The 20,885-nt window shown below is 42.9% G+C and overlaps 1 long non-coding RNA gene across 2 annotated transcripts; it reads right to left on the reverse strand.

Annotated features, from left to right (window-relative positions):
- Window positions 1–13,583: 13,583 nt before the first annotated feature.
- On the reverse strand, window positions 13,584–20,431 carry LOC308473004. 2 transcript variants are annotated; one of them, XR_013983864.1, is made up of 3 exons: window positions 20,292–20,431; window positions 14,743–14,830; window positions 13,584–13,860 (listed from the first exon to the last, which is right to left on the reverse strand). It is a non-coding gene; the product is annotated as an uncharacterized lncRNA (long non-coding RNA). The 2 variants fall into 2 exon arrangements; XR_013983865.1 differs by having other exon boundaries at window positions 13,584–13,927.
- Window positions 20,432–20,885: the final 454 nt, after the last annotated feature.

A 20,885-nucleotide genomic window follows, 5' to 3' on the forward strand; every position in this document is an offset into this window, starting at 1 on the left:
TTCTGTAACTGGGAAATTGGCAATCTAGAGTGCCCAAATATAACTCCAAATTTAGACCATTTGTATATACTAGAACAATAGTGAGCTCAAGCTATTCACTTGTTTTTGTGCTTGTATTGGCCAATCATGAAACCTGAGCCCTGTTTGCGAAATATTCATATAGGATTGTTCAAAATTGGCACAGATAACCTGGTGTCAAAATCACAGCAATACAACTGCAATGTGCTTCAGCACATAAAGCCCTGACATTTCCAGCTATGAACCTTGTTGGTGGCATAATATCACAAAGTTTTTATTACCATCCATGGAAGCATGTCAGACAGCAGCTATATTGGCAGCCTCTTGATGCTGAGCAGAGATTTTAGTAGTATCTCCTCCTCCACCACCACCACCCTTTAAAAACCTGGTTTTGCGGTCAGGACCTTCCTCATAGACATTGTGGAAGGAACTCCACTGTGCTGGATAAACTCAGAAGTCCTTGATGGCTCACTTGTGGGTACAGAAGATATTCATTTGCCTCAGTCATTCTGTCCCTTATTGTGCGTGATGACTATCAGACTTTTAAAAGCTGGTAACATTAGACCAAGTTTGGTTTGTTGAATTAATTAAACTGAATAGTTTCAACTGGAATTTAAATAGATGTGCAATTAGTTGTTACCAGTTTGAATTTAATTTATTACAGGTAGCAACCATTTTGCATGCATCCAATTGATGCATGACCACCAACATGTGGGTCCTTCTGGAAGAGGGTGAAACTGTCACACCAGCGCTGGAGGAAGGGAAAAAACTTAAATACATAGCAGAGTTCCCCCCAAAATAGACCAGAGGCAATTGTACTTCATCCAGCAGAACTTTACTTGCTACTGAAGGCAAATAAGCATAATGGTCACAAATCCAGTACATTCAGGATTGACACAGTCCATAAAAAATCCAGTTGCAGCACTTACAAAAATTTTTATAAACTTAACACTAAGCATACTATGTACAAAGCACCACACCAGAAGGAAGAGAGATAGAAAGTAAAACCCAGGCTCCTTCTGGCCTATATTTATAGTCAGTGTGACCTTTATTGGAAGAGATAAGAGAATTAGTTCAAGCCAGCTGTACTCAACTTCTCTGAAGGTATAACCCAAGCAATCATGAAGTTTCTTTCATACAGAGAAGCTTCCAGTGGCTTCCAGAACCCTCTTGAATTAATCAGAATAGGAAAGATCTCTACACATCAGATCAATACTTTCTGCACTAAGAAATGCAAACTGGGCTTATGCACACTCCGCCAGTGCATGCAGGGTCAGGAATGGAACCCCCACACAAAATGGTCTCTGCCTGAATTATCTTCCTTAGTGGGTCATGCAAACCACTATCCAGGATAATTTTTATGGGGTAGGGGCAGTGGCAGAGGAACCCTCTCTGGCACCCGGGGCGGGGCAGCCCATACAGGGTGCGCATGTGCAGCATCCCATATGGAGTGTGCACGTGCAGCAACCATACAGGCACATGTGCAGTCCGTACAGGATGCCGTACATGTACACTCCATACGTGCTGCTGCTTGCACGGCAACCGTACGGGCTGCTGCACAAGCGGCATCCCGTACAGTGTACACATGTGCGGCAGCCCATACGGATGCCCATATGGATGGCGCGCGAGAGCGGCAGCCCGTATGGACGCCACGCGCCCTTTGCCACTCTACAGCTGGGGGTAGGCAGGGGCCATCTTGTCACACACACCCCAGAGTGGCATCTGGGGTAGCCTGCCCCCTCTGCCCCCCACTTCATACGCCCCTGGGTAGAGGGAACTGGCAATGTGTTTATGGAAAGTGGTTGGAAGGTGTCTTGCCTTAGTGCCCTCCTAAAGCTGGAGCAGACACTGCTCAGAAGCAAGATTCATTGCATTGTTGTTTAGTCATTTAGTTGTGTCCAACTCTTTGTGACCCCATGGACCAGAGCACGCAAGCATAAGGACTGCTAAATAGAAGACCTTGGTAGAATCTGGAGCAGGGCCTCTTCAGAAGGAAGGGCTCACAAGAAGAGATTCCCTGAGGTGATCAAGATCCAAGGCATTTAAAAACAGGTTTTGATTTTTAGCAATAAATAAATACATTAAAAGGACTGGCCCTTTGAAAAAAGATAGAAAAGAATCCTGTTGTAGGCAGCCAGTTGCACACTCTTTTATGAACGTGGTCCATACACTTCTATTCGATACTTGTGACTGAAAAAAATTATGACCTTTTGCAGTTTTTAAGAGGTCAAACAAGCAGAAAACTCTACTTGAGGGGAAAACACATTTAGGTTCTCCAGACTCTGAAAAATATCTAAACTCAGGGCATGCTATCCCATTATATACTTGTATTTTGTGCTAACTTACCTCCAGTAGGTGACTTTGCCATATTGATGGAGTGCAAGGAGTGTGAAATCTGTGATCAATGTGCCCAGAAAGCATTCAAGCAACCAAAATATTTCTCTTTTCTTCTTCTTCTTCTTCCTTTGTACCTACTTTGGGGTAAATTGCCAGTACTTCCACACAGCACACTGGAGTTGTGAATGCCAGGGGAAAAAATGTTCCCTTTGTGTGTTCTATTAGCCAGCCCTGGCTGTTTCTCTGCATTGAGGCAGCACAATAAAGAACCGAGAGAGACATCCCCAAAGAAGCGGCCTTTGATTGTCTCAGTCCCTGAACCTAAACGCTGGTCATTCTTTTCTCTGGATTGCATTTAAAACTCCAGTCAATCAGTGGGCACTGACTAATGCACCTTGACATCACAGAATGCATTTCCTTCCATCTTATTCACATTTCTGTTAACGGACAAGGAAGTGCTGACTTGGTAGAATCAAGGCAGCAATTTGTAAATGACAGATGAAAATGGAATGAAAATCCCAGCCCAGTACAGAGGGCAATCATTTCTGTGCTTTTCTTTGCTATTTGTATGACTATTATACACAGGCACACACAGGTGGGGAAGGAACTTGGCAAACTCCATTTCCAAATTGGATTTGCCTAATCCATATTGCCCAGACCAATGTGCAGATTATAAGTGGGGCCACTTTGGAATCTGCACCCCTCCCAGATTCCACCACAAGGTGATTGGGTGAGATCAGTTGCTTGGAGAAGTGGCTAGCATGTGAGGCTGTTCGACAGTGGAAAGGTCTCCCTCAGGAGGCTGTGGGCTCTCCTTCGTTGGAGGTCGGATGGTCACCCACCATGGATGGTTTAGCTGAGATTCCTGCATTGCAGATCCTTGAAATCCCTTCCAACTTGACAATTCTATGATTTTATGTAGTGCAAAGAATGCCACCATTTCCCTAGGAGTGATGGGAACTGATGACACATGGTCAGAGCCAACACAAGATATTTTGGCACCTGAGGTGAACCACAAAATGGTGCCTCTCAAGGAAGAAGGGGGGGGTGAGTGAATATCTGTATCAGGAACAAGGGAAGTATAGTGATCTGTGTCGGGATTTGCTGCCCCTGCGGATCTTGCCGCCTGAGACAGCCGCCTCATCCAGCCTCATATGTGGGCTACCCTGCATGCTGTTACATTCAGGAAGATTGTGTTGGGTGGGTATGTAATGGCTGCCCAGTGGCTCTCTACAGATTGACGTGTTTTCCTCTGTGCAATCTGATTGAGAATGATGGCATGTCACAATCGCTCCAAGGAGAAATTGCAGCACTAATTTCAATGTACATGGCAGCTGGAGCCCCATATGCTAGCCGCTGCTCTGTGCAGGTAGTACTGTTTCTTGGAAGTAGGAATGGGGGAGAAATTTGATTCAGATCATATTTTGATTCACGCTTTCCAAAACAATTCACAAATGGAAACACAGCCGTCCTTCCCTAATGCTCACTTCCTCCAATTTTGCAATGCATTTTTCCAGCTAACTAATGTGTACAAAAATGCATAGAACTGGGGTGCAGCGTGCATGAAACAGAATATATCAGTGAGCATAACATACAAAACTGGGTTATATTGGGGGATGTTGCTTTGCAAAAATGTGTAGATGGGGAAAAATCCCTTACCAAAATATATATATTGGGAGAAATAAGTGCAGAATGCTGATGAATCCTCATGAGGACTTTAAGAATGGGAATAGGAGAAACCAAAATGGACAGATTTACCCATGTCTGCTTGAAAGAAAGAAAGATGAGAGGCAGCTTTCAGACCCCCTCCTAAGTATATTGTAAACATTTTTCATGCTATTTTATTTTTGTAAGGATTTTCCAGGATTTCTATTTTATAAAAAATCTGCATGAAAGTGGGATGAGACAGACCTATGCCATGTGGCACATTAAAAAATGAGACTTGGGCTGAACTGCCTATCAGCAAACACACCCCTAATAAAAAATAAACTGCATTCCAAGCATACCAGTTCCAAAACTCTTCCCGTATCACATGCCATCCCCTTGAAAGCTCATAATTGTCCTGCTGGGTTTATTCTTAGCATCTGATTTACACATTAAAAAGCAAACAAACTGAAGTTTGCAGCTAGAGAGGAGCCAAACAGGCAGTCAAATATTTGAAATTAGACCAACACCTGTTGTTTTGCTGACAACTTTCCAGGCTTCCAAATGCTCTGAAGAGCCACCTCTACAAATTTTCTTTAAAGAATGCCTGTGGCTTCTCAGTGTCACTTAAGTTACAACACACATATCAAAATAAGCATGCAAACTGGCAAAGTTGAAATGCATTTTCTTAAAAAACCAAAACTGTGATCAGTCTTTGTTTTGAGTTATTCATGCTGCAATCCTATGCACATGTACCTGAGTGAGCTTACTGCTGAGGAGACACATGTAGGACTGCATGGCACAGTACGAATTACTTCAAGAATGCACGGCAACTTCTTGAACATGTTTTGGGGGGACGTTTTTCATCTCCAAGCTAAATTCCAACATATCTTGTATTAAAAATGTCCCAAAACAAAGCCATGTGTGTTACGAGAAGGACACTAAATTCTGCTTCTCCGGATCAGTTTCTGTTTGAAAAAGTCATGAGGCATTTTTAAAATCCAAATATAGCAACATTGGTTGGGATAAGAAAACACCCCTGTGGTAAAATTCAATAAATTTCTTGAGATGAAAACTCTGGTTAGCATTCAACTAAAGTTTCTCAGAGCAGGCCTAACTTAGTCATTGTCATTAATTTCAGTGGGTCTACTCTGAGTAAAATTTAGTTGATGACCACTCTCTGTCTATAAAGTTGCATCACAAAACCAGCTTTATTGCCCTAACATGTTACATTGGCTGGGACTTGGTTGGCTTTATTGGGATATTTTGTTGCTGTTGTTGTTCCAGGCACTTTCTGAGCTTAGGAAGAACACCAGAAATGATGAATGACTAATTTTTGAGGACATTGTTTATTACTGGTGACAGAGTTCTGCAATGGAGAGCACACCGAGAAGGTAGTTTTACCTCCAGAGCTCTGCATTAGAATCTGACTCAGTATAAGGTAACTTCCTATGTTCCTAAGTTCAGTATTGTCCATACTGCTGCTCTCCAGAGTGTTCATAGCCCTAGCTGGAGAGGTTGGGGGTTGAATTGGGGACCTAGTGCATGCAGAGCCAGGCGTTCTTCCACTGACTCAACTGTGTCCCCTCTGAACAGCTGCAATGTGTACTCAGAGTGACTTACAAGCTAGCAACAAATAAGTGCAGGGTTATCTTCAGGAACTTAAAGTCACCCTCTTTCCCTGGTGCCTGGTTTATTATCATGGGGTCCTGACTCTTTCTCCACTGCTGGTAATGCTGGTTGTACAAGAACCCATTTATAAAACCCATGGTTATATAAGTAAGTAAGTAAGTAAGTAAGTAAGTAAGTAAGTGACGCAGTCAATCCCATTCCTGCAATGAATTATTTCCTGACTCTCGAGCCACTCTCCCTTCATTCTATGCCTGCACCACTGTTGTCTCTTTCTAATTGCCTAGAGAATCACATCATCTGCCCCTTACACTTATTACAGACCACCCACAGGTTTTTAGATAGCATCTTACCCAAAAATCATTATGCAGCTTCACAAAGTGCACTTATATGGAATCATGTGGAGTTGAACGAAGTCATTTTCTTAAACAGTGGTGTATAAAATTGTATGTGTATAACAAGATAGTGGTATCGTGGGGGGGGGGGGAGACTTGTACTGAGGTTCAGGTACAGATGGAATTTATAATTAAGCAAAAACAGGGCTTATTGCTGATGTCCCTTCTCCACTTCACCAGAATCATAAAGGCAACAGTTTGCTCATAAACAATCCTAAAGAAACAAGCTCCTGATATGCTGTTACATCCTAGAATGGAATTATGGATTGTATCCCATGAAATGTCATCCCATTCATCCATGGACACCCACTTATCCAATGGAACTCCTCCTTCCTCTCATCTCACATGCAGCCCCGCCCCTTCCAATTTGCTCCAGAAGTTGGGGGACTCAGAACATGTGGAGGGAGGGAAAGAGTACTATTGTGCTGGCACCAGGGAGCCAACTAGAATGAGACTATGCTGATGAAAGGGTGGGATGCTGAAGCACAAGCCTGATTGGTGGCTGGGGTCATCATGGGGGAGGTCACGCACATGATATCTCCAAGAGCATAAAGCTGAAAGAGGAAGTTGAAAGAGTGATGCTCTTTCCTACTTCCTCTTTCAGTTCTGTGTGCTTTTCAATGCTCAGATTAATTCTACTGGATCCTACAGGGGTGGGGAGTCACCACTGCACTCCAATGTGCTCATGGACTCCTGTTTCACATTGATTTGTCAGCCAAAGAACCACATGCATATCTCTTTGTTGCAGAGGAGTGTGTGATAACATTCTAGAATGCTCTTGGTTTATACAGGGTAGATTGAAAGCAGGTACTGAGACAAGATCCCAACTCAAGAAAGAGGGAGAAATAGCTACTTAGGGGATGAAGGAAAAGTACAATATAATATTGAAATCCACCAATTTCTTGTGACCAAGAGTTCACTTTGGACACAGGTAATGGCAGGATTTTCTGGCATCATTCCCTACTGTATAAGAAGAAGAAGAAGAAGAAGAAGAAGAAGAAGAAGAAGAAGAAGAAGAAGAAGAGGAGTTTGGATTTGATATCCCGCTTTATCACTACCCTAAGGAGTCTCAAAGCGGCTAACATTCTCCTTTCCCTTCCTCCCCACAACAAACACTCTGTGAGGTGAGTGAGGCTGAGAGACTTCAAAGAAGTGTGACTAGCCCAAGGTCACCCAGCAGCTGCATGTGGAGGAGCGGAGATGCGAACCCAGTTCCCCAGATTACGAGTCCATCGCTCTTAACCACTACACCACACAGGTTCTGACATTTGTCTTGCTATTAAGTGATGGAGATAGTAATCAAGCCAAAAGACATTTCATAGGATTTAGCGATATATTCCAACATAGCATTTTTAAAAATGTGAATGTCAAAATATATATGCCCCAGAATTTGATTCTTACAGTTAGATATCATGAAATATATTCACTAACATAGATTGAAAACTGGTCTGATGAGTAAAAACTGGGTTTGCGGAAGTAACTATTACAGGGTCTGAAGACTCAGACAATTTCAGATCTGGCTCAACAAATATGTATTTTGGCTACTGATGCCCAGGCACTTCAAAGCCTGTTTGTGAACTGCTGATTCTGCTTGTCCCACCAGACTTCATCCTAGTTCTGCCACTGCCCCCTCCAAATTCTGGTACTACTCAAAACATGCTGATAAAATGTCCAACATACTGGCTCTCATACAAAAATTCTGCCAACTGGCTCAGAGGCAAAAACAAACAAATTCAGGCTGGGCCATTTATATTTGGTTTGGTGGGAAACCTTACCTGAAAAACAGCATATTTCTCTCCCACTCGCCTTCACATGCGGATGAGGATTTCCATAGTTCCCTGAAAAAACAGGGGTGCTAGGAAAGAATTTCCTCTCCTATCTTCTCTCCTATTTGCTGCCAATATATAGTGCTGTGCATTACACACCTCTGAACTGTGCTCATCTTTCCCTGTGTCATGTGAGATATGCATAGTCAAATGCTTTGTCAGCAAAAGTAGTAAACTGTTGTAGATGGTCTGCTTAAAATGTGGTGCTGTTTCATTTGGCGTTTCCTGGATGACATCATTCCATTTCATTTGCAATTAATGTTCTGGTTTTAAAAAACAAAGTCTCAGTAGCAACTTCCAATATTTATTTGCTGGAAAGGAACAGTGGGAAATTTGGCAGTGCTCTGAGAAATACTGGCCATGCTCTTAAACAAATCTAATCTAATTGGCTTGATTGGAATCCCTGGACCACCCTGCCATATAGACTTAGTTTTGTAGCCTGCAAATTGGAATCCCTCGCAGAGAGGAAGGGAGGAAGGTGCAAATCCTTCAATCATTTGCTTAGATAAGCAGCAGATTGCATCTTGCAGATGATAGAATGCCTGCCTTGTTTTTAAAGGCTGGCTTTTGCTATTGCATGAGATGGAAGAGAAGAGGATGTGATGATCCGGCTGGAGGCATTCGACTGATGGAGGCCAACAGATGCCTCCAGGGGTTGCTTCTGGGATATTTTAAGCCGCCACACTTGCTTCATCTCCAAAACAGATGTCATCTCTGCTACCCCAAGGCAACCTTGGAGCTCATTGTCTGTGCAAACCCCACAGCACCTCCTGGCCCACACATTTGTTTCAGGAAGCACTGCTGGCATTGCTTAGCTCAGACCAAAGACATGCAAACAGCTCCACTGCGGGGGCCCATCATCATGCTGAAACAGAGGATGTTAAGGGAGATTGGATCACCCTTCTGTGACTACCGACACCACCCCCTCTCTTCCTGGTACACTCGCACAGGGAAAGAAATCATCTGCTCTCGTTTGTACAGATGCTGCTGCCTCCACTGAATTGAATTGGATGCATAGCCATGGTACAGCGAGAGAAAGAGAAAATGTCTCTTAGATCTAAATGCAAAGGCTTGCTGATGTCAGAGGAAAGGGTAGACTCCGACTGACTTTCAAAGGCTTGGAATCAGGCACTTTAGTGTTGCTTTTCATCCCCCAGGGATCTGATGCTTGGAATCCTTAATTCCTCTAACTTATGGAAATAATTTTTATGACAAGTCGGTATGCAATGTCAGGTACACAGTTTTTGAACCCGTGGCCCTCCATTTCCTTTAGGAATAAACTTTCCACTGACACAGCCTGGGTAATTAGAATGCTTTTTTCCCTGGTGTGGTATTAGGTTTCTCTCTGCTGCGCTCTCTCCCTCTCATCTCCGCCTACTGGATTTAATGTATTTCCAGGTCAGTTCCCAAATAGCTTCGGCTCTTTCTACTCCACTTCTTTGGGAAATTCAGCAAATACGACACAGTCATCTTGCTTGTTGCTGTGTTATAACTTCCTCAGTCAGTTGCTTGTGTATGAAAGACAAATAGGAAGTGGATGCTTCACTTTCATGCTCAGATCACATCTCAAAAATCATTTTGGCTTTAGAAGTACCTTTTCATTCACACACGGAGGAAGCAAGGGAGTGGAGGCAAGCAGACTCTCTCCTGCCTCATGTGCTTTTCAAGGCATGGAGACTTCTGTCAAGAGTTAGGTACCACAATGTTTCCAAACCTGTTCTGCAAAGCCTCCCATTGTATTCTGGAGGCTGCAGATATATTTCCTTGTGTGTGTTTTAGCAGCTGTCCAACCTTTTGTAAGGAACTCCCCTTCTGCCTTTTGATGTTCTGCTGAAGCTGTCAGTTCAACTCCTTATCTTTAATCAGCAATTAGGGGAGATTAAAGGAGTTGGTTGAAAATGACAACAGAAAACAAGCAAATAAACAACAAAAAAGGTGGGTGATGGATGGGGAAAACAAAGACTCAAAAGATGAAGGTCATCACAGCAAGGCGGAGCAAGAGTAATCAATGATTTCTGGCTCTAGAGTGATGCAAGTCAAACTCCATCAGGCAGACTGATGGCCATCACTCAGGCACCACCTTCTCATGCCAGGCAATGTCACCCTGTATCTAATTCCACCTTTGGGGCTGGGTTGGAACAAGCTGACAACAGAGACAGCAGCCACTGAAGCAGGAGAGGCAACTACAAATGGGGGCTCCTTCAAGAGTTATTTTCCCACACTAACCAGAATACCTGTGCTGGGAAAGGCATATTTGCCCTTATTTCTGACTAGCTGTGTCAACGTAGGTTTTGCTCACTATGAGACATTCAGGGGCAACATTATAGGGCTCAGTTGGGCACACACACAAAAGCCATGGATGACAAGTGTTTCACTGGATGGCTTAAAGGTCTATGGTAGCAAAGCAAATGGGAGCAAAGCAGTGCGATTTCAGAGGGCATGTTGTAGTTACCATGACTGTACTTTTAGTACCCAGATGTGCTGCTAAAAACAACCACAATTGGATTGAAAATACTAGGAACTGGAAGCCACCACAGACCACCCACCCTAAATGGCACCTTTGATCACAAATAAACTATTCAGGCGTTACAGTTTATATCCTTGTGGATTTTTCCCCAGAATTTACCCATCTATCAGGTGGCCTGAGAGACACCTCTGCCTCATCTCAAGCCCCTCCAGTGTGGCTGATGGAGCGTTTGAATTGCTCTGCCCAGTTTGCATCTTACTGACTCAGAGCCAGGCATTCCCTCATCAGTCCTGGGGAAATACCCAAGAAGCTCACCAAAAAGGGTAGCATTCATGATAACACCACCGACAGGCCCATCACTGGTTCCCAAGGGCACCTAATTTGTTCTTGCCCATGATTATTTCTCCTCAAGAACTTCCTTCCCAATGCTCATTGGTGTTCACATCCACATCAGGGTAAGTAACATGGGATGAATCTCAGAAATGGTCTTCATGAATACAACTATTTTTGACCTTTATGCTCTCATTGATATACAGTAAATGCCCATTGGCTATTAATTCCTATGAGAGGTCTTTTAACTGAGCCCACACCACAGGAGTTCTTTTGCAGTATCCACAGGGGCACACCAGCAAAAGTTTCCATGGCAAGAGGAAACCACATACCATCAGTAATAAGGGAAGTGGACTAGAGATGAGCAATTTCGCCGCTAATTGTCAGCACTTCTGGCTTTATTAAAGTGTTAGTAATATCTCTCTCTCTCGTTTAGTCATTAGTGCTAATATTTATGAAGAGAGAAGACATCTGTGTGGTTTACATATCCAGCATAAAACTGCTGGCGATTACAGGGGACTAAAATGAGGAGATTTGGCTGCTCGTCTCTGTCTCAGTTCACCACTGCCTTTAAAGATCTTGAAACACCCCCTGAACAAACTAGCAATAGCTCCACTGGGTTTCAGAAAAATGCATTTCACAGCCCTCCGTGGAGATGCTACCGAACCTAGGACTTTCTCCAAGCAAAACATCTTACCTTTCACTTATCTACCCCCACCCTGCACCCTGCAGTCACATGTACAAATTTTACTGAAAATTTACTCGTCCTTCATCACACAATACTTACTTGGGTTTGCTTGTTGTGGAAAGGCTTCCCCCTTTTATTCACCTGGTATTTTAAATACAACCACACTGCAGTACAGAGAAAACAGAGTTTTAATATGCCATATGTCACTGTTCATCCTGGAGAGTGAAGTCAAATGGGCCTTAGAAAGCACTGCAAATAACAAGGCCAGTGGAAGTGATGGTATTCCAGCTGAACTATTTAAAATTTTAAAAGATGATGCTGTTAAGGTGCTACACTCAATATGCCAGCAAGTTTGGGAAACTCAGCAGTGGCCAGAGGATTGGAGAAGATCAGTCTACATCCCAATCCCAAAGAAGGGCAGTGCCAAAGAATGTTCCAACTACCGCACAATTGCACTCATTTCACACGCTAGCAAGGTTATGCTTAAAATTCTACAAGGAAGGCTCAAGCAGCATGTGGACCGAGAACTCCCAGAAGTGCAAGCTGGATTTAGAAGAGGCAGAGGAACCAGAGACCAAATTGCAAACATGCGCTGGATTATGGAGAAAGCTAGAGAGTTCCAGAAAGACATCTACTTCTGCTTCATTGACTATGCAAAAGCCTTTGACTGTGTCGACCACAGCAAACTATGGCAAGTTCTTAAAGAAATGGGAGTCCTGATCACCTCATCTGTCTCCTGAGAAATCTCTATGTGAGACAAGAAGCTACAGTTAGAACTGGATATGGAACAACTGATTGGTTCAAAATTGGGAAAGGAGTACGACAAGGCTGTATATTGTCTCCCTGCTTATTTAACTTATATGCATCATGCAAAAGGCTGGGCTGGATGAATCCAAAGCCGAAATTAAGATTGCCGGAAGAAATATCAACAACCTCAGATATGCAGATGACACAACCTTGATGGCAGAAAGTGAGGAGGAATTAAAGAACCTTTTATTGAGGGTGAAAGAGGAGAGCACAAAATATGGTCTGAAGCTCAACATCAAAAAAACGAAGCTCATGGCCACTGGGCCCATCACCTCCTGGCAAATAGAAGGGGAAGAAATGGAGGCAGTGAGAGATTTTACTTTCTTGGGCTCCATGATCACTGCAGATGGTGACAGCAGTCACGAAATTAAAAGACGCCTGCTCCTTGGAAGAAAGGCGATGGCAAACCTAGACAGCATCTTAAAAAGCAGAGACATCACCTTGCCAACAAAGGTCCGTATAGTTAAAGCCATGGTTTTCCCAGTAGTGATGTATGGAAGTGAGAGCTGGACCATAAAGAAGGCTGATCCCCAAAGAATTGATGCTTTTGAATTATGGTGCTGGAGGAGACTCTTGAGAGTCCCATGGACTGCAAGAAGATCAAACGTATCCATTCTTAAGGAAATCAGCCCTGAGTGCTCACTGGAAGGACAGATCGTGAAGCTGAGGCTCCAATACTTCGGCCACCTCATGAGAAGATAAGACTCCCTGGAAAAGACCCTGATGTTGGGAAAGATGGAGGGCACAAGGAGAAGGGGACGACAGAGGATGAGATGGTTGGATGGTGTTCTTGAAGCTACCAGCATGAGTTTGATCAAACTGCGGGAGGCAGTGGAGGACAGAAGTGCCTGGCGTGCTCTGGTCCATGGGGTCACGAAGAGTCGGACACGACTAAACGACTAAACAACAACAACAATGTCACTGTTTGCTCATGAAAAGACCTTACATGTTTTCTTCTGCTATTTTCACTGTAAACTCAGGGGCACATATGAAAGCCTACTGTGAGTCATATTTTGAGAATCTCTATTTTTTTGTTAAGGTTTCTGTATCATGTTAAAAACAACGAGCAAAGAGGCAATTAAACATTTCAGTCGCTGGGAATGGAGGCAAAGCAGTGATTAGAATTATTATTATTTTGGCTGGTTTTAGGAATCTGAAATGCAAATCATTTTCATTTATAATTTTTTCCTATCAAAAGTTCCTCAAAATAAATAGATAAATAAAAAAAATACATGCTGCCTGGATTTGCCTTGCTGTTGAATCTATTAACCCAGTTGGTGGAATAATTGCAAGGTACTTTGGCTTAATTACAGCACAGCAATGCGGTGCAGTTAAATATCCATATAATTTTATATTACTGCCCTCAAGGCCTCTTCATGGAATCAAACTTACTTTTTGTTTTAAAAAAAGAAAAAAAAATCAATTTGAAGCTGCTCAGGAAGTGGTGGGAAATGACTTTACTCTAGTTACTTCCATATTGTCCATCAGCTTTATTCTCATTTCTGAAGATTAATGTAAATTGCCTAAGAAAAAAATCTTCCTAGTTAATTACGCTTTAGGGAACTTTGTTCTTTTCTCCAAATTCTATTTCAGGCCCTCGTCTTATCCTTTCATAAGCCACGGTTGTTCATTAGGAAATTGCAGGCGGTGTTATCTTCCAGCAAACCTTTCTCCTCCTCTTATGGCTCCCTAGGCATCAACTTTTTGCATTGCACAGCTCTGTTGGAAGCAGACAGGTCCAATATGTTCTCTTTTAAAAAATGAAAATGAGGACTCGGCTATATAACTGCAAATAAAACATTTTAAATATAAATGTGACACTAGATGGTGACAATGAGCTATGCAAATTTCAATGTCTTTTTCAAAACTTTTTTTTTAAAAAAATATCATTTTCACAGCGTTTTTTTATATGCATGTCGATTCCACATAACTTGCCTGAACCATTACCACCTCCCTTGCACTTGTGGAAAATATAAATATGATTAATATGATACCCATCACCCAAGTACCTATCACCATGATTGTTTAAGCAACATTTAGGCTGTGGTTCTCCAACCCTGCAATCCTAAACCCACTTACTAGAAAGAAAATCCCATTGAATTCATGGCTTCTCCACCCTTCCCCTTGTCCCGTGCGTAGAAAGCACAGATCTGAGATGTTTTCCACTTGTTCTGTGCTTTCTGGACATGGGTGTGAATGGTTTTGCAACCCGCTCTGCCGTTCTTGCCGTGCCACTTTCTAAGCACTAGCGGCAAGAGTAATGTTTAACAATGAAGTTAAATCATAGCATTGAAAATGGTTGCACTGGTCCCATTTTATCTAAAGCGAAAGGCAGCCTAATTCCTTTGGACTTCTCCAAAGGGGCCATTGGCTCAGGGGTAGAGGACCTTCTTTGCATGTTGTTGTTCCCTAGCATCCCCAGTTGAAAGGACCAGGCGGAAGATAAAGTGAAAGACCTCTCTGCCTGAGAAGCTGGAGAACCAGTACCTGGCAGAATAGGTTAGATGTGCAAATGCACTGAGGTGTAAGGCAGCTAGCTAACTTCCAGTGCAACAGCCCATAAGATGCTGCATAAGGATTCAATGCCCAGGGATTTCTTACCTCCTCAAACTAGACTGCTCCTGGCCATGTAGAAGCTCCCTCTGCTGTCTCCATGTGGCAATGGGGCATCTTTGTAAGGCATCTTTGGCTGTGATATGATTACAAAAAGCCCTTATGCAATTATTTAAGCAAAGGCAATCCCATCTCGGACCCCTAAGAAAGAGGTCAATCATCAAAACCCAATCTGGTGCAAAACTGATTGGTTCTTCAAACAAGAATGAAGAATGCAAATGGCATTGTAGCCCTGTGGTTGATCCAGCCCTGCAGTTTTCCCAGGTGGAGGGAAGCTACATCCTTAGTGCAACATGAAGTAGCTAGTGCTAGTGAACTGTCTCATAGTGTCTGGAGCCCTGTCAGATGAATCTGCTTTTCAGCTGTAAATCACTTTGAGATCCCTCATTGGAAGTGAGGCATATATGAAATGAATTCTTATCACCACCACCACCAGGATCATTGAGGCTGAATGGACAAATGAGCTGGATCTCCCACATAGAAACTTGGCACATTACCTCTCCACGCACAAAACCCAATAAAAGAGATCACATATAACCAACATTATGTCTTTTAAATTATCAAGGGCTGTCCTGGATTTGTTGGCCTCTAAAACTAAAAACCAGGTGTGCCTGAGAATCTGGATGAGGCTAATGGACTCGACTTTCCAGTTTTGCACAGGGTCTGTGATGGACCTGTAAAATGGGTAATAAACAGCCTTTCCTGTAAATGCATCTTACAGTTATAAACCAGGCACCTACTTCCAGGCATAGGTAAAGCACTTGACATGTGCTGCAAAGATATTCTATACGCAGGAAGGCGCACACTGCAGCTATTCAGCAATAGAGCTTCATCCTTTTCTGTTCTGCAGCCCTTCCTGGAGCAATTTGACAAGTTCAAAGAGTGTGAAGGAGCTCTGCATCCTGGGCTGGAGCCTAACAAATGATCGGGCTTGAACTCTCAAACAGTAAGTAGCATTGAAGGATTACTTTCCCATTGATGCAGATCCCAAGTGGACATTTTGCAGTGGCTTGAAAGGGAATAAATAATGAGGGGTGACTGATCATAAAGTGCAAGGCACTTTATTTCCGGTGGCTCCTTCCTATTAATTTGCTGCCACACACCTGTGCGAGGAGGCAACCTTGGAGCAGATGGCTGATCAGCCTAGTGAAGGGTGGGTGTCAGAGAAATAACACACGCTCAATCTCTAGGGGAACAGTGCTCTGAAAAACGCCCAGTCTTCAGGATTGGAAGATCCTCTGAGCAGAAGTGCAGCCAGGTCATTTTAGACCAGCCTTCGTGAAGTTGGTACCCTTCAACTGTTTCAAGAGAAACTACCCAATAGTATGACATGACAATATTCCACTTCAGGAATTGGAGGGCCATTTTTCACTGGAGGTATTTAAGAAGAGGGTTGATGGCCATCTATCAGGGTTGCTGTTGGAGCAAGATTCCTACGTTGAACAGGTTAGGCTAAGTGATTTCCAAAGTCCCTTCCAACTCTACAATCCCTTGGTTCTATGAATATGTGCCATCAAAAGATCTGAAAAGCAATTCCTTTCTCAATAATTCTAGTCCATCCTGATAAATGCTGAAATTTAATTGTCACTTAGAGGGGGAGAGGTGAAACTGGATCATTCGTAGAAGGCACAATGTTTCCTGAGTTGAGTAGTGGATTGTTGGGGATGGTGGTGTGTCACAAGCTTTCCCAAACCTATTATCTGAGATTCTTTACCTGAACACAAGGGACATGGGTGGCGCTGTGATCTAAACCACTGAGCCTCTTGGGCTGCTGATCAGAAGGTCACGGTTCGAATCCCCGCAACAGGGTGAGCTCCCCTTGCTCTGTCCCAGCTTCTGCCAACCTAGCAATTCGAAAGCACACCAGTGCAAGTAGATAAATAGCAGGAAGGTAAACGGCATTTCTGTGCACTCTGGTTTCTGTCACGGTGTTCCGTTGTGCCAGAAGCAGTTTCATGCTACCCACATGACCCGGAAAGCTGTCTGTGGATAAATGCCGGCTCCCTCAGCCTGAAAGCAAGATGGACGCTGCAACCCCATAGTCGCCTTTGACTAGACTTAACCATCCAGGGGTCCTTTACCTTTACCTGAACACACTGGATATCTAACCTGGGGTCTTGTATATGTAACAGATTTGCTCTGCCACTGACCTACAGCCATGCCAATATAAAAGTAATATTTTGCTATGACAACCCCATAGCCAGCTGAGGATTGTACTGCCTTCAGAAGATAAGCTCCAGCAGAGTTGTCCAATGGGAATTTCCAATACTGTTCTTTGCAATTCAGAGGTTCTAAAATAGTGTTCCTGATTCCAGAACTGGGTGTGCCCAAAGGCTCCAGGTTGGAATGAGAGAAATGCCAGTAGCTTTTAATTTTCAGTGTACCTCCTGTGTAATGGTTTTAAAGATCTGTCAGTCCCATCGTAGGATTTGACCATTAAGAACTGCTTCCATTCCCAGATCTTCATTCAGATGTTAATAGATTTCTCCATAACCCAGTATATTCAATAGCTCTTAGTGATCAAACTTGACTTGTTATTTTGAATTAACATTTGGGATTACTGTATTATTGGGAGGAGAGCAGTTAGGTGTTGCCATTTGTCTTCAGTGTAAGGAGTTTGGTAGCTTAGCATGTATTTCCAGAGGCCATCATTGGTTCAACAAAAAGGATTACATATATATTGTACAGAGTCACAGCACAAAGCAAAATGGTATGAAGCAAAACAATGGTTTAGGATTGCTGCCAAATTTACATCAAAGCCCATGGTTCTGTCAATGCGGGAAATTGTGCAAAAACGACAGGCATCCATATACAAATTCACTTTATTTTAGCTGAATCTGTTGAAAAGTTCATCAAGGAACTGCTTTAGTGCTTTTAGCACCACTGCTGCAAACATTTTGTATTCTGGATGTTTTAACTCTTCCTTGCCAAATCCATCTCCCATAAACTTTCCAAAATCCATGGTGCCACTTCTATGTGCTACGAAGTTATATATTATTTATGCAGCCTTGAGAGATCTTAAAAAACACACACAACCCTCACACAATTCAGTACATTTGTAAATTAAATAAACCTGTGTCAGAGAAACTATACATGGATGTGGTGCTTTTGTTAAGCTGGCAACATTCTTGTATCATACAATTTCCATTCTGAAGATATTCTATATGAATATTCAGAGAAGTATGTGATCCAATCAACAGCTGCATTCCAATCCACATATAAGTTCAGAACCATCTTATTAGGTTGGTATGATTTAAAATGTGGACTGAAATTTTTCCCACCATCCCTACTTCAACCTAACATTTAATTTTGCAATGGTTGATACTGAAGTTTAGGTATGCAAAATATTTAATCCTAAAAATATATATTTTAAATCAACTAGCCTTGTCAAAAACTTGGCTATTGCTTCACTCTCAGAAGAGTAGTCATGAAAGAACAAAGAAAGAACGGTTTTAGGACAGAGAAATTTCTCACAAGGCAGAGGTCAAGAAGAAGGTCAGAGGGCCTCAGAATGGAAGCTTACAGAGATTCTTGAAAAGTCATACAGAACTTTCAAGTTGCTGTTTTAGCTTTACCTGGCAGCTATTCCAACACTGTGAAAATCATGCAAAAGCCTTTATTACTATGTCAGGATAAGAATTTGGCTACTGAAGCTGTCGTGACTAAGGGAAAGAGTGACATTGTTCTGGGCAAATCCAACGCAGGCAAGAAATAAGTTTGCTCCTTGCAGAAAGAAAAGAAGTTTAAAAAAGAAGTTGTGACTGAGGGCGACCAGGGGCAAGAGAAGAGCAATAAAGCAGTAAAAGGTATAAAGAGAAAAATGGTCCCTCAGGTATAATGTCTGTCACCTCATAAAAAGCCAGTGTAGTAAGAGAGTCAGTGTAGCGTATAGGCACCAACTCCTAGGGCCAGAGGTACTGGGCTCCATACTTTGTCTTCTCCTGACGATGTGTGCATGACACGTGTCATGCACATGATGTCACATGTGCACGTGACACTGATCCCCCTCAATATTGTGTGCACGATTGCACTTCTGGTGTGGTGTAGTGGTTAAAGTATTGGTCTAGGGCCTGGGAGCCCAGGGTTCAAATCCCCACTCAGTCACAAAGCTTACTGGGTGCCCTTGGGCTAGTTGCTGGATTTCCACTTACCCGGTTGTGAGAAAGAAAAGGGGAGGAGAAGCTCCATGAACTCCACTTTGAGCTCCTTGAAGGAAAGGTAGGATATAAATGTACAGACCTTCTTCAAAAGGGAAGCACCTGTAAATTCAGTCAGATATGATGCCTCAGGGATAGCATGCTAAATTAAGATAGGTATGACCACTGGAAATTTTCCAGTGTACCCACTGGGTCTCCTCAGTTGCCTAATGAAGCCACACCTGGGAAATGTGGGTTTCTGTAGTTCTTTCTTCACCAGCATCAGCTACTGCCCATCAATGTTATTGCCAGGCTAAGACTTCTGCCTGGGCCACTCTCAAGTGACCTGTACACTTTCCTTTCTACTCAGATTTATCTGGCTCTAATCCTATATCTTACAGCCAACTGTGATCCTTCAGGATTGGGAAAAATGCCAAATAAAAATAAAGGCATCAAGTAAATGGACGATCAAAAGAAGAGGCCAGCTTTAGCATGGAATGCAACCCAGAGACAGCTGAGCATGTTTCACTTCCCTTGAAATTGAATGGAACAAAAATATATTCTTCCACCAAGATTGTGCCTAACTTTTGCTGGATTTTACCCACTGGCAAAAGCATGCTTGGACGCATAGTGTCCAATATTTAACCAAAATATTTATCTGAGAATGTTGGGATCAGCAAGGCTGATCCCAACATTCTCAGATAAATATTTTGGTTAAATTCTTAGATATTGGGAGCCAAAATGAGATGGGGTAGGGAAAAAAAATCAGGTAGAGAAAGTTCCAGTGCTCGGGCAGGGCACTTTTGCAGGCTGAAGATGTTGTTGTTGTTGTTGTTGTTGTTGTTGTTGTTGTTAACATTACCATCATCAAAGAGTGGCAGGAGCAGTCAAAGGCTCTCCTCATCCTTAAATATTTTTTCCTCCTTTCCCTCTCATTTTGTACTGTTTTTGGGACCGAGTTCCAGGGGCGGAGAGGATCCTCCTCCATGATTGCTGGATGCCGAGTTCGATACATTGTATTCAGCTTGTAGAAGATGGCGAGAATACGACAGGAGACAAATATATGCAGGAGCGGTTAGCTTAATATGCATACGCCTTGAAAGGTCTGAGAGGCGTTATCAGCGCCACTTCTCAATGAATTTAAAAGAAGGTGACAGACTTGCTATTCAGGGTGCACACAATGTTCCACCGGTGATAGATTCCAATCAGGGAGCATCCAGGAAATATTACATGAATGTCACAAGCTGCTGCCAACGCACATTCATTTGTTATACGCTGAATGAGAGGCAGTTTATATTTCAGCAGAGATATAAAAGAGCGAAAAGGAAATATAAATCAAGAGCATTTCTGCTTTGGTAACAGAAAAGTAGATGCTCTTGGGGACAAATGGTTGGAGCTTACCTTTTAGCTCCCTGTGCTTGACAACTCACTGTTTCGATTGCTCTTGAGGCTGCACCATGTGCTTTCAAACCATCTTGCACAGTAACTGCTGATTTAGGGATCTAGTGTTCGCTGGATGCCACACGCCAGAGCTGAAATTATTGAAATGTGTCATTCATGTAGTCAAAGTCTACACTCATCCTGGCTGGGGCATTAATAACACAGAACTGGGGGGGGGGGGGGCTGTGCTACACTCCAGGGTCTTGCATGTGAACCTGCCCCCCAAATAACCCTGGAAACCACCTGCCAGTCAGCATAGACTATCCAGAGCTAGGTGGACCAGTGGTCTGGCTAGGGCTGCATAAGCACTATAAATTTAAAGCATATTAAAAGTGCATTTCCCCCCTCAAATAATTCTGGGTACTGTAGTTTACCCCTTACAGCATTACAATTCCCAGCAATCTTTAACAAACAACAGTGTCCAAAATTCCCTGAGGGGGGAAATATGTTTCAAATGTGCACTAAAACTATAGAGTGTATGCAGCCTCAGTATAAGACTGTTTCCTACATTCCTGCGTAGGGTGGGAGAGTCAAGTTTCTCCTCCAGTCCCAACA

Source organism: Podarcis pityusensis (genome assembly GCF_964106645.2).
Source record: "Podarcis pityusensis genome assembly, chromosome: 3".
Lineage (NCBI taxonomy): Eukaryota > Metazoa > Chordata > Lepidosauria > Squamata > Lacertidae > Podarcis > Podarcis pityusensis.